This window comes from Scyliorhinus torazame, chromosome 11, assembly GCF_047496885.1.
Source record: "Scyliorhinus torazame isolate Kashiwa2021f chromosome 11, sScyTor2.1, whole genome shotgun sequence".
Lineage (NCBI taxonomy): Eukaryota > Metazoa > Chordata > Chondrichthyes > Carcharhiniformes > Scyliorhinidae > Scyliorhinus > Scyliorhinus torazame.
The window spans coordinates 257,670,933-257,688,852 of NC_092717.1; the positions used below are offsets into that span (position 1 = coordinate 257,670,933).

Genomic DNA, 17,920 nt, shown 5'->3' on the forward strand with positions numbered 1-17,920 from the left:
ACCCTCTGTCTTCTTTCAGCTAGCCAATTTCTGATCCACATCTCTAAATCACCCTCAATCCCCAGCCTCCGTGTTTTCTGCAATAGCCTACCGTGGGGAACCTTATCAAACGCTTTGCTGAAATCCATATACACCACATCAACTGCTCTACCCTCGTCTACCTGTTCAGTCACCTTCTCAAAGAACTCGATAAGGTTTGTGAGGCATGACCTACCCTTCACAAAGCCATGCTGACTATCCCTGATCATATTATTCCTATCTAGATGATTATAAATCTTGTCTCTTATAATCCCCTCCAAGACTTTACCCACTACAGACGTGAGGCTCACCGGTCTATAGTTGCCGGGGTTGTCTCTGCTCCCCTTTTTGAACAAAGGGACCACATTTGCTATCCTCCAGTCCTCTGGCACTATTCCTGTATCCAATGATGACATAAAAATCAAAGCCAATGGTCCAGCAATCTCTTCCCTGGCCTCCCAGAGAATCCTAGGATAAATCCCATCAGGTCCCGGGGACTTATCTATTTTCAGCCTGTCCAGAATTGCCAACACCTCTTCCCTACGTACCTCAATGCCATCTAATCTATTTACCTGGAGCTCAGCATTCTCCTCCACAACATTATCTTTTTCCTGAGTGAATACTGATGAAAAATATTCATTTAGTATCTCGCCTATCTCTTCAGACTCTACACACAACTTCCCATCCCTGTCCTTGACTGGTCCTACTCTTTCCCTAGTCATTCGCTTATTCCTGACATACCTATAGAAAGCTTTTGGGTTTTCCTTGATCCTTCCTGCCAAATACTTCTCATGTCCCCTCCTTGCTCGTCTTAGCTCTCTCTTTAGATCCTTCCTCGCTACCTTGTAACTATCCATCGCCCCAACTGAAACTTCACACCTCATCTTCACATAGGCCTCCTTCTTCCTCTTAACAAGAGATTCCACTTCTTTGGTAAACCACGGTTCCCTCGCTCGGCACCTTCCACCCTGCCTGACCGGTACATACTTATCAAGAACACGCAGTAGCTGATCCTTGAACAAGCTCCACTTATCCAGTGTGTCCAACACTTGCAGCCTACTTCTCCACCTTATCCCCCCCAAGTCACGTCTAATGGCATCATAATTTCCCTTCCCCCAGCTATAACTCTTGCCCTGCGGTGTATACTTATCCCTTTCCATCCTTAACGTAAACGTCACCGAATTGTGGTCACTGTCCCCAAAGTGCTCACCTACCTCCAAATCCAACACCTGGCCTGGTTCATTACCCAAAACCAAATCCAATGTGGCCTCGCCTCTTGTTGGCCTGTCAACAAACTGTGTCAGGAAACCCTCCTGCACATACTGTACAAAAAACGACCCATCTAATGTACTCGAACTATATCTTTTCCAGTCAATATTTGGAAAGTTAAAGTCTCCCATAATAACTACCCTGTTACTTTCGCTCCCAACAGTGTGACCTCTCCTTTCATGTTTCTAACTTCAGCCCATACTACCTCGGAAGATGAGTCCCCATCTAGCATCCTCTCCGCCACCGTAATACTGCTCTTGACTAGCAGCGCCACACCTCCCCCTCTTTTGCCTCCTTCTCTGAGCTTACTAAAACACCTAAACCCCGGAACCTGCAACATCCATTCCTGTCCCTGCTCTATCCATGTCTCCGGAATGGCCACGACATCGAAGTCCCAGGTACCAACCCATGCTGCCAGTTCCCCTACCTTATTTTGTATACTCCTGGTATTGAAGTAGACACACTTCAAACCACCTACCTGAACACTGGCCCCCTCCTGCGACGTCAAATCTGAGCTCCTGACCTCTATACTCTCATTCTCCCTTACCCTAAAACTACAATCCAGGTTCCCATGCCCCTGCTGCATTAATTTAAACCCCCCCAAAGAGCACGAACAAATCTCCCCCCCAGGATATTTGTGCCCCGCAGGTTCAGATGTAGACCATCCTGTCTGTAGAGGTCCCACCTTCCCCAGAAAGAGCCCCAGTTATCCAGAAATCTGAATCCCTCCCGCCTGCACCATCCCTGTAGCCACCAACAGTAGTGGACTCGCCAACACTAAGGACATTCAAATGGCCACTGGATAGACATATGGACGATAAGGGAATAGTGTAGATGGGCTTTAGAGTGGTTTCACAGGTCGGCGCAACATCGAGGGCCGAAGGGCCTGTACTGCGCTGTAATGTTCTATGTTCTATGTCAGATCTACCAAAATGCATTACCTCACATGTGTCTGGATTAAACTCCATTTGCCATTTCTCTGCCCAAGTCTCCAACCTATCTCTGTCCTGCTGTATCCTCTGACAATCCTCAACACTATCTGTCACTCCACCAACCTGGGTGTCATCCACAAACTTATCCACGAACCGGCTATATTTTCCTCCCAATTGTTTATGTACACTACAAACAACAGCAGCCCCAGCACAGATCCCTGTGGAACACCACTAGTCCCAACCTTCCATTCAGAAAAACACCTGTTACTGCTGCCCTTTGCCTTCTATGACCGAGCCAGTTCCGTATCCATCTTACCGCCTCACCTCTGATCCTGTGTGACTTCACCTTTTGTACGAGTCTGCCATGAGGCACCTTGTCAAAGGCTTTAGTGAAGTCCATGTAAACAACATCCACGTCCTCCCCTCATCAATCATCTTAGTCACCTCCTCAAAAAACTCGATCAAGTTAGTGAGGCACGACCTCCCCTTCACAAAACCAAGCTGCCTATCGCTAATGAGTCCATTTGTTTCCAAATGGGTAGAAATCCTGTCCCTGAGAATTCTCTCCAATAATTTACCCACTACCGACGTGAGGCTCACCGGCCTATAGTTTCCTGGATCATCCCTGCTGCCTTTCTTAAACAGCGGTGCCACATTAGCTATTCTCCAGTCCTCTGGGATCTCACCTGTAGCCAATGAGGATAGAAAGATGTCAGTCAAGGCCCCAGCAATTTCCTCCCTTGCTTCCCTCAGTATTCTGGGGTAAATCACATCTGGCCCAGGAGACTTATCGACCTTGATGTCTTTTAAAAGGAGACGTGAGGTCTTCGGGCAGCACGGTAGCATTGTGGATAGCACAATTGCTTCACAGCTCCAGGGTCCCAGGTTCGATTCCGGCTTGGGTCACTGTCTGCGCGGAGTCTGCACATTCTCCCCGTGTGTGCGTGGGTTTCCTCCGGGTGCTCCGGTTTCCTCCCACAGTCCAAAGATATGCAGGTTAGGTGGATTGGCCATGATAAATTGCCCTTAGTGTCCAAAATTGCCCTTAGTGTTGGGTGGGGTTACTGGGTTCTGGGAATAGGGTGGAGGTGTTGACCTTGGGTAGGGTGCTCTTTCCAAGAGCCGGTGCAGACTCGATGGGCCGAATGGCCTCCTTCTGCACTGTAAATTCTATGATTCTATGAAAAGACCCAATACCTCCTCCTTTTTGATGTTAACATGATCTACACATCCTACCCAAGAATCATCTTCCACAAAGTCCTTTTCTTTGTCGAACACTGATGCAAAGTATTCATTTAGTTCCTCGTCCATTTCCTCTGGCTCCACACATAGATTCCCCCCACTGTCCTTCAGTGGTCTAATCCTTCCCCTGGCCACCCTCTTGCTTTTTACATCTGAATAAAAAGCTTTGGGATTCACCTTAATGCTACTTGCCAAGGACTTTCCATGACCCCTCCTCACCCTCCTAATTTCCCGCTTCAGTACCGTCCTATTTTCTTCATTCTCCTCAAGGGTTTTGACTGTCCCCACCCTTCTAGACCGTACAAAAGCCTCCTTTTTCTCTTTGAGGAAGTTCACAATATCCCTCGTTATCCAAGGCTCCCTAAACTCCCCATACTTATCCTTTGTTCTCTCAGGAATGTTACTTTCCTGAAACCTAATCGACTGTCGCTTGAAAGACTCCCAAATGTCGGATGTTGATTTACTCTCCAACAGCCGCACCCAATCCTAATTCTTCAATTCCTGTCTAATGTTATCGGAATTTGCCTTTCCCCAGTTCAGCACCTAAACCCGAGGGTTACCCTCATCCCTGTCCAAAATGTTCCCCGACTGAAACCTCAGCCACCTGTCCAGACTCATTCCCCAATACCAGGTCCAATACTGCCCCTTCCCGAGTTGGACTATCTACATATTGCATCAAGAAGCCTTCCTGGATACACCTTACAAACTCTGCCCCATCCACACCCCGAGCACTAAGTGAGTCCCAGTCAATATCGGGGAAATTAAAATCCCCGACAACAGCAACTCTGTTACTTTCGCACCTTTCCAAAATCTCTCCCATGTGCTCCTCTATCTCTCGCTGGCAGTTGTGATTGCTCCCTTCCTGTTCCTGAGCTCGACCCAGATTGCCTCATTGTGTGAGCCCTCCAAGGTGTCCTCCCGCAGTACGGCTATAATATTCTCTTCAACCAGTAATGCTCCTCCCCACCTAATCCTAACCCCTCTCTCTCTCCTGAAGCGTCAGTATCCTCCAACATTCAGCTGCCAATCCTGCCCTTCCTTTAACCACGTTTCTGTGACAGCCACAACATCATACTCCCAGTACTAATCAGTGTTCGAAGTTCACCTTCCTTTCCTGCTATACTTCTGGCGTTGAAACAAATACACTTCAAACCTTTGTGTTTGAGCAGACAGGGTGATGTTGTTGTTCTCTTATTTTTGTTCTCTATTTGCCCTTCAGTTTTTACACCGTCTAAGCTCACGCCCTGGCTCCCACCTCCCTGCCACTAGTTTAGATCCTCCTGAGTGACTCTAGCAAACCTCCTGGGCAGTTTTCACAGTAACGTCTCTGCAGAGTTAATGTAAGCCTACTTGTGACACTAATCAAGTTTATTAATTCAAATGAGGAAACTAGATATGGAAATGGAAAGATTAGCAAGGGATGAAAAGAAGAAGGAAAGAGAGGCAGGAGAAAAGAATAAGGAGAGCACGGCAATGGGGAGTAAAAGACACGCGGAGAGATTTAGAGCTTTGGAAAGTGGTACTGCAAAGAGAAAATACACGGAAAGTTAACTGTGGATGTTGAGGAACATCTAGAGGAATGCCTAGCCAGGATATGTTTAAATATATTCAAGCACTGCCAAGGTTTGATGAGGAAGATGTAGGAGCCTTTTTCATCTCGGAAGGCTGACAAGCTGCAGCCGCACGTACACATTACTCTCCCCACCCACACTCATCCCAGCCAACAAGGTGGCACAGGTTGTGCTGGAGCGCGTCCGTACAGCTGATGGGTCAGCTGGGGCCGGAGGGTACCCAGGGGGGTGGCCTTGGGGGGGAGACACCTATACGACCCGTGGCACTAAGTTCACAGTGGGCAGTCAGCAGCATGCGCAGCTGCATGGCTGCCTTGCCGGCTGCAGCAATGGTGTTCCGTGCTACATTGTGTACCTTGTGTTGCCCTATTATGTATTTTCTTTTATTTTCTTCCCATGTACTTAATGATCTGTTGAGCTGCTCGCAGAAAAATACTTTTCACTGTACCTCAGTACACGTGACAATAAACAAATCCAATCCAAACCACCTGACCCCGCGGCCCACCTCCTTAACCCCCCCCCCCCCCACTGCTCCCCCCCCCCGGCCCTGGCAGAAGCCCCTCAGCCAGCGGCACAACTGCCAGCGAACTATGGCGATGTTGGAGACCTTCCGTATCCCCTTCTCTCGCCCTCAGCTGCCACCACGCCGGTTTCGCGATTTTTAAAAGCACAAGTGAGCCGCGGCGTCGGGAACTCGGCCCATCGGAGGAGGAGAATCGCGGAGGCCCCCCGGAGAATACCGGGCCGGGCCCGCTAACGATACGCAAACGGTGTTTGATGTATGTACGCTCCCTAACACATTGACGCCACTGTCGAGGCGCTGGAGCATTGCGATTTCGCGCCAGAACCGATTCACCGTCCAATCGCCCTTCACGATTTCGGCAGCGGCTAACGGAGAATCCTGCCCATGGTCTCCCATGCACAGAGTCGCGCTGACTACTCCTAATCAAACCCTGTCTTTCCAAATGCCTGTATATCTTATCCCCCAGAATCCTGTCTAGTAACTTACCCACTACAGATGTACCTGTCTATAATTCCCACATTTTTCTTTGCAGCCCTTTTTAAATAAGGGCACAACATTTGCTACCCTCCAGTCTTCTGGTACCTCACCTGTGGCCAGCAATAATGCAAATATCTCAGCCAAGACTCCTGCAATTCATATGTGTCCACCTTGGCCCATGAGGGGTCCTATTCTCTCTCTAGTTATTCTTTTTCCTTTAAGATACTTAAAGAATCCCTTTGGATTCACCTTAATCCTCTCAGCCAAAGCTATATAATTTAGGTAAGTTGCAGCGATTGGAGCTCACCTATTGTGATGGTACCAAAACCGAATGGAGCAAAGCAGATGTGTTTTTTTAAACTCATTTATGCGATATGGGCGTCGCTGGTTGGGTCAGCGTTTATTGTCTATCCCTAGTTTCCCTTCAGAAGGTGGTGGTGAGCTGGTGGTCTAACCGCGACAATCCTTCAGGTGTAGGTACACCCACTGTGCTGTTGGATTGGATTGGATTTAGAACATAGAACATAGAACTGTACAGCACAGTACAGGCCCTTTGGCCCACGATGTTGTGCCGAACTAGTCTGAAACTAAGATCAAATCAACCTGCTCCCAATCATTCTGATGCACTCCATATGCCTATCCAATAACCCCAATCCATGCTCCAACCACTCACTGAGTAAAGAACCTGCCTCGGACATCCCTCCTATATCTTCCACCATGAACCTTATAGTTATGCCCCCTTGTAACAGCTACATCCACCAGAGGAAAAGTTCGCTGAACGTCCACTCTATCCCCTTCATCATCTTACACACCTCAATTAAGTCGCCTCTCATCCTCCTCCACTCCAAAGAGAAAAGCCCTCGCTCCCTCAACCTTTCCTCATAAGACCTATCCTGCAAACCAGGCAGCATCCTGGTAAATCTCCTTTGCACCCTTTCCAATGCTTCCACATCCTTCCTATAATGAGGTGACCAGAACTGCACACAATACTCCAAATATGGTCTCACCAGGGTCATGTATAGTTGCAGCATAACCTCACAGCTCTTAAACTCAATCCCCCTGTTAATAAACGCTAACACACTATAGGCCTTCTTCACGGTTCTATCCACTTGGGCAGCAACTTTCAGAGATCTGTGGACATGAACCCCAAGATCTCTCTGTTCCTCCACATTCTTCAGAGCCCTGCCGTTGACCCTGTAATCTGCATTCAAATTTTTTCTACCAAAATGAATCACCTCGCACTTATCAGGGTTAATCTCCATCTGCCATTTTTCGGCCCAGCTCTGCATCCTATCAATGTCTCTTTGCAGCCTACAACAGCCCTCCACCTCATCCACTACTCCACCAATCTTGGTGTCATCAGCAAATTTACTGACCCACCCTTCAGTCCCCTCCTCCAAGTCATTGATAAAAATCACAAATAGCAGAGGACCCAGCACTGATCCCTGTGGTACACCGCTGGTAACTGGTCTCCAGTCTGAAAATTTTCCATCCACCACCACCCTCTGTCTTCTATGTGATAGCCAGTTATTTATCCAATTGGCCAAATTTCCCTCTATCCCACACCTCCTTACTTTCTGCATGAGCCGACCATGGGGCACCTTATCAATGCCTTACTAAAATCCATGTGTACGACATCAACTGCTCTACCTTCACCTACACACTTAGTTACCTCCTCAAAGAATTCAATCAAATTTGTGAGGCAAGACCTACCCATCACAAATCCGTGCTGACTATCCTGGATTAAGCTGCATCTTTCCAAATGATCATAAATCCTGTCCCTCAGGACCCTTTCCAATAATTTACCGATGACCGAAGTGAGAGTAACCGGCCTATAATTCCCAGGTTTCTACCTATTCCCTTTCTTGAAAAAGGGGACAACATTCGCCTCTCTCCAGTCTTCTGGCACTATTCCGGTAGACAGTGAAGACACAAAGATCAAAGCCAAAGGCTCTGCAATCTCATCCCTCGCCTCCCACTGGAACCTGGGACTTCGATGTTGTGGCCATTTCGGAGACATGGATAGAGCAGGGACAGGAATGGATGTTGCAGGTTCCGGGGTTTAGGTGTTTTAGTAAGCTCAGAGAAGGAGGCAAAAGAGGGGGAGGTGTGGCGCTGCTAGTCAAGAGCAGTATTACGGTGGCGGAGAGGATGCTAGATGGGGACTCATCTTCCGAGGTAGTATGGGCTGAAGTTAGAAACAGGAAAGGAGAGGTCACCCTGTTGGGAGTTTTCTATAGGCCTCCAAATAGTTCTAGGGATGTAGAGGAAAGGATGGCGAGGATGATCCTGGATAAGAGCGAAAGTAACAGGGTAGTTATTATGGGAGACTTTAACTTTCCAAATATTGACTGGAAAAGATATAGTTCGAGTACATTAGATGGGTCGTTTTTTGTACAGTGTGTGCAGGAGGGTTTCCTGACACAGTTTGTTGACAGGCCAACAAGAGGCGAGGCCACATTGGATTTGGTTTTGGGTAATGAACCAGGCCAGGTGTTGGATTTGGAGGTAGGTGAGCACTTTGGGGACAGTGACCACAATTCGGTGACGTTTACGTTAAGGATGGGAAGGGATAAGTATACACCGCAGGGCAAGAGTTATAGCTGGGGGAAGGGCAATTCTGATGCCATTAGACCTGACTTGGGGGGGATAAGGTGGAGAAGTAGGCTGCAAGTGTTGGACACACTGGATAAGTGGAGCTTGTTCAAGGATCAGCTACTGCGTGTTCTTGATAAGTATGTACCGGTCAGGCAGGGAGGAAGGTGCCGAGCGAGGGAACCGTGGTTTACCAAAGAAGTGGAATCTCTTGTTAAGAGGAAGAAGGAGGCCTATGTGAAGATGAAGTGTGAAGTTTCAGTTGGGGCGATGGATAGTTACAAGGTAGCGAGGAAGGATCTAAAGAGAGAGCTAAGACGAGCAAGGAGGGGACATGAGAAGTATTTGGCAGGAAGGATCAAGGAAAACCCAAAAGCTTTCTTTAGGTATGTCAGGAATAAGCGAATGACTAGGGAAAGAGTAGGACCAGTCAAGGACAGGGATGGGAAATTGTGTGTGGAGTCTGAAGAGATAGGCGAGATACTAAATGAATATTTTTCGTCAGTATTCACTCAGGAAAAAGATAATGTTGTGGAGGAGAATGCTGAGCCCCAGGCTAATAGAATATATGGCATTGAGGTACGTAGGGAAGAGGTGTTGGCAATTCTGGACAGGCTGAAAATAGATAAGTCCCCGGGACCTGATGGGATTTATCCTAGGATTCTCTGGGAGGCCAGGGAAGAGATTGCTGGACCATTGGCTTTGATTTTTATGTCATCATTGGCTCCAGGAATAGTGCCAGAGGACTGGAGGATAGTAAATGTGGTCCCTTTGTTCAAAAAGGGGAGCAGAGACAACCCCGGCAACTATAGACCGGTGAGCCTCACGCCTGTATTGGGTAAAGTCTTGGAGGGGATTATAAGAGACAAGATTTATAATCATCTAGATAGGAATAATATGATCAGGGATAGTCAGCATGGCTTTGTGAAGGGTAGGTCATGCCTCACAAACCTTATCGAGTTCTTTGAGAAGGTGATTGAATAGGTAGACGAGGGTAGAGCAGTTGATGTGGTGTATATGGATTTCAGTAAAGCGTTTGATAAGGTTCCCCACGGTAGGCTATTGCAGAAAACACGGAGGCTGGGGATTGAGGGTGATTTAGAGATGTGGATCAGAAATTGGCTAGCTGAAAGAAGACAGAGGGTGGTGGTTGATGGGAAATGTTCAGAATGGAGTTCTGTCACAAGTGGAGTACCACAAGGATCTGTTCTGGGGCCGTTGCTGTTTGTCATTTTTATCAATGACCTAGAGGAAGGCGCAGAAGGGTGGGTGAGTAAATTTGCAGACAATACTAAAGTCGGTGGTGTTGTCGATAGTGTGGAAGGAAGTAGCAGGTTACAGAGGGATATAGATAAGCTGCAGAGCTGGGCTGAGAGGTGGCAAATGGAGTTTAATGTAGAGAAGTGTGAGGTGATTCACTTTGGAAGGGATAACAGGAATGTGGAATATTTGGCTAATGGAAAAGTTCTTGAAAGTGTGGATGAGCAGAGGGATCTAGGTGTCCATGTACATAGATCCCTGAAAGTTGCCACCCAGGTTGATAGGGTGGTGAAGAAGGCCTATGGAGTGTTGGCCTTTATTGGTAGAGGGATTGAGTTCCGGAGTCAGGAGGTCATGTTGCAGCTGTACAGAACTCTGGTACGGCCGCATTTGGAGTATTGCGTACAGTTCTGGTCACCGCATTATAGGAAGGACGTGGAGGCTTTGGAACGGGTGCAGAGGAGATTTACCAGGATGTTGCCTGGTATGGAGGGAAAATCTTATGAGGAAAGGCTGATGGACTTGAGGTTGTTTTCGTTGGAGAGAAGAAGGTTAAGAGGAGACTTAATAGAGGCATACAAAATGATTAGGGGGTTGGATAGGGTGGACAGTGAGAGCCTTCTCCCGCGGATGGAAGTGGCTGGCACGAGGGGACATAACTTTAAACTGAGGGGTAATAGATATAGGACAGAGGTCAGAGGTAGGTTCTTTACGCAAAGAGTAGTGAGGCCGTGGAATGCCCTACCTGCTACAGTAGTGAACTCGCCAACATTGAGGGCATTTAAAAGTTTATTGGATAAACATATGGATGATAATGGTATAGTGTAGGTTAGATGGCTTTTGTTTCGGTGCAACATCGTGGGCCGAAGGGCCTGTACTGCGCTGTATTGTTCTATGTTCTATGTTCTCCCAAAGAATCCTAGGATATATCCCATCAGGCCCTGGGGACTTATCTATCCTCAGGCTTCTCAAAATTTCTAACACATCTTCCTTCCGAATATCTACCTCCTCCAGCCTCCAGCCTGTATCGCACTATCCTCCTCAACAACATGGCCCCTCTCCTTTGTGAACACTGAAGAAAAGTATTCATTCAGGGCCTCTCCTATATCTTCAGACTCCATGCACACGTTCCCACTACTGTCCTTGACCGGCCCTAACTTCACCTTGGTCATTCGTTTATTCCTCACATAAGAGTAAAAAGCCTTGGGGTTTTCCTTGTCCGACCCGCCAAAGACTTCTTATGCCCCCTCCTAGCTCTCCTAAGCTCTTTCGTGAGCTCCTTCCTAGCTATCTTGTATCCCTCAAGTGCCCTAACTGAACCTTGTTTTCTCATCCTTACATAAGCCCCCTTCTTCCTCTTGACAAGACATTCAACCTCTTTTGTAAACCATGGTTCCCTCACTCGACCATTTCCTCCCTGCCTGACAGGGACATACCTATCAAGGACACGCAGTATTTGCTCCTTGAACAAGCTCCACATCTCAATTTGTGCCTATCCCTGACAGTTCCTGTTCCCATCTTATGCTCCCCAATTCTTGCCTAATCGCACCGTACTTACCCTTCCCCCAGTTATAAACCTTGCCCTGCTGTATGTTCCTATCCCTCTCCATTGCTATAGTGAAAGTCACTGAATTGTGGTCACTATCTCCAAAGTGCTCTCCCACAACCAAATCTAACACTTGGCCCGGTTCATTACCCAGTACCAAATCCAATGTGGCCCCGCCTCTTGTCGGTCTATCCACATATTGTGTGAGGAAACCCTCCTGCAGACACTGGATAAAAACAGCCCCATCCAAACTATTCGAATTATAGTGGTTCCAATCAATATTTGGAAAGTTAAAGTCACCCATGACAACTACCCTGTGACTACCGCACCTATCCAAAATCTGCATTGCAATCTTTTCCTCCACAACTCTATTACTATTTGGGGGCCTATAGAAAACTCCTAACAACGTGACCGCTCCTTTCCTATTTCTAACTTCAGCCCACACTACCTCAGTAGACAGATCCCCTTCAAACTGCCTTTCTGTAGCCATTATACTATCCTTTATTAACAATGCTACTCCTCCACCTCTTTTACCACCTTCCCTACTCTTACTGAAACATCTAAACCCCGGAACCTCCAACAACCATTCCTCCCCCTGTTCTATCCAGGTCTCCGTAATGGCCACAACATCGTAGTCCCAGGTACCAATCCATGCTTCAAGCTCACCAACCTTATTCCTGATGCTCCTTGCATTGAAGTAGACACGCTTCAAACCACCTTCATTCCTGCAGTTCCACTCTTGTGACCTTGGTACCTTCCTCAGTACTGCACTACCCTCAACTTCCTGAACTCCAGCAACGCTATCTCCTGGATGACAAATCAGTTTCCCATCCCCCTGCCAAATTAGATTAAACCCCCCCCCACCCCCGAAGAGCTGTAGCAAATTTCCCTCCCAGGATATTGGTGCCCCTCTGGTTCAGGTGTAACCCGTCCTGCTTGTACAGGTCCCACCTTCCCCAGAATGTGCTCCAATTATCCACGTGACTGAAACCCCCCCTCCTACACCATCCCTGCAGCCACGTGTTTATCTGCACTCTCTCCCTGCTCCTCACCTCGCTAGCACGTGGCACCGGCAACAAACCAGAGATGACAACATGGTTTGTCCTGGCTCTCAGCTTCCACCCTAGCTCCCTGAATTCCTGTTTTACATCCCCGTCCCTTTTCCTACCTATGTCGTTGGTACCGATGTGGACCACGACTTGTGGTTGCTCCCCCTTCCCCTGCTCCCCCTTCCCCTTAAGGATCCTGAAAACACGATCAGAGACATCACGGACCTTGGCATCTTAATTTGTTTATTGTCACGTGTACCGAGGTACAGTGAAAAGTATTTTTCTGAGAGCAGCTCAACCGATCATTAAGTACATGAAAAAAAATAAAAGAAAAGAAAATACATAATAGGGCAACACAACATAGACAATGTAACTACATAACACCGGCATCGGATGAAGCATACAGGGTGTAGTGTTAATGAGGTCAGTCCATAAGAGGGTCATTTAGGAGTCTGGTGACAGTGGGGAAGAAGCTGTTTTTGAGTCTGTTCGTGCGTGTTCTCAGACTTCTGTATCTCCTGCCCGATGGAAGAAGTTGGAAGAGTGAGTAAGCCGGGTGGGAGGGGTCTTTGATAATGCTGCCCGCTTTCCCCAGGCAGCGGGAGGTGTAGATGGAGTCAATGGATGGGAGGCAGGTTCGTGTGACGGACTGGGCGGTGTTCACGACTCTCTGAAGTTTCTTGCGGTCCTGGGCCGAGCAGTTGCCAGACCAGGCTGTGATGCAGCCCGATAGGATGCTTTCTATGGTGCATCTGTAAAAGTTGGTAAGAGTCAATGTGGTCATGCCGAATTTCCTTAGTTTCCTGAGGACGTATAGGTGCTGTTGTGCTTTCTTGGTGGTAGCGTCGACGTGGGTGGACCAGGACAGATTTTTGGAGATGTTGCACCCCTAGGAATTTGAAACTGCTAACCATCTCCACCTCAGCCCCGTTGATGCTGACAGGGGTGTGTACAGTACTTTGCTTCCTGAAGTCAATGACCAGCTCTTTAGTTTTGCTGGCATTGAGGGAGAGATTGTTGTCGCTACACCACTCCACTAGGTTCTCTATCTCCCTCCTGTATTCGGACTCATCGTTATTCGAGATCCAGCCCACTATGGTCGTATCGTCAGCAAACTTGTAGATGGAGTTGGAACCAAGTTTTGCCACGCAGTCGTGTGTGTACAGGGAGTAGAGTAGGGGGCTAAGTACGCAGCCTTGCAGGGCCCCGGTGTTGAGGACTATTGTGGAGGAGGTGTTGTTGTTCATTCTTACTGATTGTGGTCTGTTGGTCAGAAAATCGAGGATCCAGTTGCAGAGTGGGGAGCCAAGTCCTAGGTTTTGGAGCTTTGATATGAGCTTGGCTGGGATTAAGGTGTTGAAGGCGGAGCTGTAGTCAATAAATAGGAGTCTGATGTAGGAGTCCTTGTTTTCGAGGTGCTCTAGGGATGAGTGTCGGGCCAGGGAAATGGTGTCTGATGTGGACCGGTTGCAGCGGTATGCGAATTGCTGTGGATCAAGGCGTTCTGGGAGTATGGAGGTGAAGCGCTTCATGATCAACCTCTCGAAGCACTTCATTACGACTGAAGTCAGGGCCACTGGTCGGTAGTCATTGAGGCACGTTGCCTGGTTCTTCTTTGGTACCGGTATGATGGTGGTCTTCTTGAAGCAGGTGGGGACCTCGGAGTGGAGTAGGGACAGGTTAAAGATGTCCGCGAATACCTCTGCCAGCCGGTCTGCGCAGGCTCTGAGTGCACGACCAGGGATCCCGTCCGGGCCCGTCGCCTTCCGAGGGTTCACTTTCAGGAAGGCCAATCTGACTTCGGAAGCTGTGATGGTGGGTATGAGTGAGTTATGGGCTGCTGGGGCACTCGCCAGCAGATTGTTGGTTACCTGCTCGAACTGAGCACAGAATGCATTGAGTTCACCGGGGAGGGGTGCGCTGCTGCCAGAGATACTGTTCGGCTTCGCTTTGTAGCCCGTTATGTTGTTTAGTCCTTGCCACAACTGCCAAGAGTCTGTCTGTGACTCTAGCTTGGTTTGATATTCTCTCTTGGCATTCTGGATGGCTTTGCGGAGGTCGTACCTGGATTTCTTGTATAGGTCAGGGTCGTCTGCCTTGAACGCCTCAGGTCTGTCCTTCAGTAGGGAGTCAGTCTCGCGATTGAGCCATGGTTTCCGGTTGGGGAACGCACGTACTGCTTTCTTTGGCACGCAGTCGCCCACACATTTGCTGATGAAGTCTGTGTTGGTGGTGGCATACTCATGTTAGAGAGGGAATTCCAGGATGTTGCCCCAGTGACAGAGAAGGAACGGCCGATATATTTCCCAGTCAGGGTGGTGAGTGACTTGGAGGGGAACCTCCAGGTGGTGGGGTTCCCAGGTATCTGCTGCTCTTGTCCTTCTAGATGGTAGTGGGTTTGGAAGGTGCTGCCTAAGTTACTGCTGTGCATCTTGTAGATGGTACACACGGCTGCCACTGTGTGTCGGTGGTGGAGGGTTTGAATGTTTGTGGGAGGGGAGCAATCAAGCTGACTGCTTTGTCCTGGATGGTGTTGAGCTTCTTGAGTGTTGTTGGAGCTGCGCTCATCCAGGCAAGTGGAGAGTATTCCCTCACACTCCTGACTTGTGCCTTGTAGGTGATGGACAGGCTTTGGGGGGGTCAGGGGATGAGTTACTCCCCACAGAATCCCCAGCCTCTGACCTGCCCTGGTAGCCACAGTATTAATGTGGCCGGGTCCAGTTCAGTTTCTGATCAATGGTAACCCCCAGGATGTTGATTGTGGGGATTCAGCGATGGTAATGCCATTGAATGTCAAGGGCGAAGATTAGATCCTCTCTAGTAGGAGATGGTCATTGGCCTGGCACTTGTGTGGCACGAATGTAACTTGCTACTTTCACCCCAAGCCTGGATATTGTCCAGGTCTTGCTGCAGTTGGACAGGGACTGCTTCAGTATCTGAGGAGTCGCGAATGGTGCTGAACATTGTGAAGTCATCCGCAAACATCCCCACTTCTGACCTTATGATGGAAGGGAGGTCATTGATGAAGCAGCTGAGGATGGTTGGGCCGAGGACACGCCCCTGAGGAACTCCTGCAGTGATGTCCTGGAGTTGAGATGATTGACCTCCAACCACCACAACCATCTTCCTTTGTGCCGGGTATGACTCCCCCCCAGCGGGGAGTTTTCCCTGATTCCCATTGGCTCCAGTTTAGCTCAGGCTCCTTGATGCCACACTCGGTCAAATGCTGCCTTGGTGTCGAGGGCAGTCACTCCCTCCTCACCTCTGGCATTCAGCTCCTTTGGCCATGTTTGAACCCATAGAAAAGTCAACACAGTTCTGAAGTCAGATTTGTGTCCTATTCCTGGTTTGGAAGACTGTATTGTAAAGGTGGGACAAGTACATTTTATTACCAAATCTGACTCCTAAAAGGATATTGGCAAGTACCTTTATCAGACAGGGCGAAGGAAGTTTCTGCTTTTGTGATGCCAAATGGTCTGTATCAGTTTGAAGTTGTGCTGCTTGGAATGAAGAATGCGCAGAAACTTTCCAAAGATTAACCAACAAGGTCATTTCCGGACTAAACAATTGTGCCGCAGACACTGACACTCTGCTGGCATTCAGTCAAACATGGAAGGAACATTTGGAACACTGAAACAAATTATTCAATCGATTGCAGGAAGCTGGTTTGATGGGAAACAAAAAGTGAATTAGTGAAAGCTTCGCACACACAGTTGGACAAGGTCAGGTGGCCCCTGGAATGTGACCAGAAAAACTACTGGGGCGTTCCCAATACCATCAACGGGGAGAGAAGTTCTGAGATTTCACAACATGAGCGGTTTCTACAGAAGATTTGTGGCAAATTTCAGCAGCATGGTCGCTCCACTGACTGAAGGAGACAACAAAGATATTGCCGTTGCAAAATCTTGACATTTGTGTCACTAACAATTCATCTGAGACAGTTGTTTATACAAACCATATCCATTGAAATTTTGGAAAAGTTTAAGGATCGAAATGCAAGACTGTTTAGAGTTTATTGTTATAACCCTTTAACAATAATAATTTAACTTGACAATTTACATGTAGAAAACATGATTGCAGATACTTTAATCACAACTTTGAGATGTAAGAAGAGTGGAACATTCAGAGTTGGAAAAGAGATACTGAAATGGACGATAGTGATGTTTAAATTTGCAGGTCTAAATATGACAATGTATGTGTCTTATAAAGTTATAGTAGTGTTTAGTAATGAGCAGTCTTTAAAGTTGAAAAGACTTTGCAAAATGAAGCCATTTTTTTCGTATCGATGGTTCATTTTTTTTAAATGGGGGGGTGATGAATATAGAAATTATTAAATATTATATTTTATACTTGTGGCAGTAATATTATTAAAACCCTGGTTTAAAATTCATACAGGCAGCATGTGTGCTGAGGCTGTGATGAAAGGTGAGGGCAGCACGGTAGCACAGTGGTTAGCACAGTTACTTCACAGCTCCAGGGCCCCAGGTTCAATTCCCGGCTTGGGTCACTGTCTGTGTGGAGTCTGCACCTTCTCCCCGTGTCTGCGTGGGTTTCCTCCGGGTGCTCCGGTTTCCTCCCACAAGTCCCGAAAGACGTGCTGTTAGGTGGATTGGCCGTGCTAAATTGCCCTAACCAAAAAGGTTAGGTGGCGTTACTGGGTTACGAGGATAAAGGGGATAGGGTAGAGGCGTGGGGATTGGGTAGGGTGCTCTTTCCAAGGGCCAGTGCAGACTCGATGGGCTGAATAGTCTCCTTCTACACTGTAAATTTTGTGATTCTGTGATTCTGCGTAATGATTGATTCCAGCAACTTAATTGGTTCCAGTTGAAGGCTAATGGAATCCAGTTTGATTGCTGGAGATTCCCTGGAGTGTAGGTAATTCATGGGAGAGTGGTGTTTAGTCCTAGAGAAGCAGGTCATGGAACCTAGAGGGATACAGAAGGTGTAACTGATGGGAGGGGGCAGGTCTGTCTGTAGTTTGTCAGTCTGCTAGATATATTTTAAGTTTAACTGCAGTTTGCGATAGGATTTGAGTCGGAAAAGATAGAAATGTACTGGATCAACTCTCAAAAGGAACTCTCTCATAAATAGAGTTAACAAAATGGGTTCACTTGCTTAGCCGTGTAGAGACTTTTTAAGTGGCATTTGAACTGTATTGAGATTAGCGGCAGGTGTAGATAGCACGTTACCAAACTTTTCCCTTGTAATTAAGAATTGTGTAACTATTAACTGTGAAGCTATTTATTTGATGTTCATGTGGTTAATTCTGTGTTTAAATTAAAGTTTGTTTTGACATGAAAGATTCCTATTGGTCAGAGTGATCACTGCTGGGGTGAAGGTTCCTTTCCTCACAGCTTTACAAATTGAAATAAATTGTTTGGGGTTCTTGTCCGATATCCTAATGAAATAACTCATTCCCTGGCCTCGCAATCTAACTG

The 17,920-nt window shown here is 47.6% G+C and overlaps 1 protein-coding gene across 1 annotated transcript in view; it reads right to left on the reverse strand.

Moving 5' to 3' along the window:
- Positions 1-17,920, reverse strand: part of LOC140385968 (voltage-gated inwardly rectifying potassium channel KCNH2-like) — a gene marked incomplete at its 5' end in the record, with an annotated part of 339,017 nt that overhangs the window by 229,155 nt on the left and 91,942 nt on the right. The gene's annotated exons all lie outside the window — the stretch shown is intronic.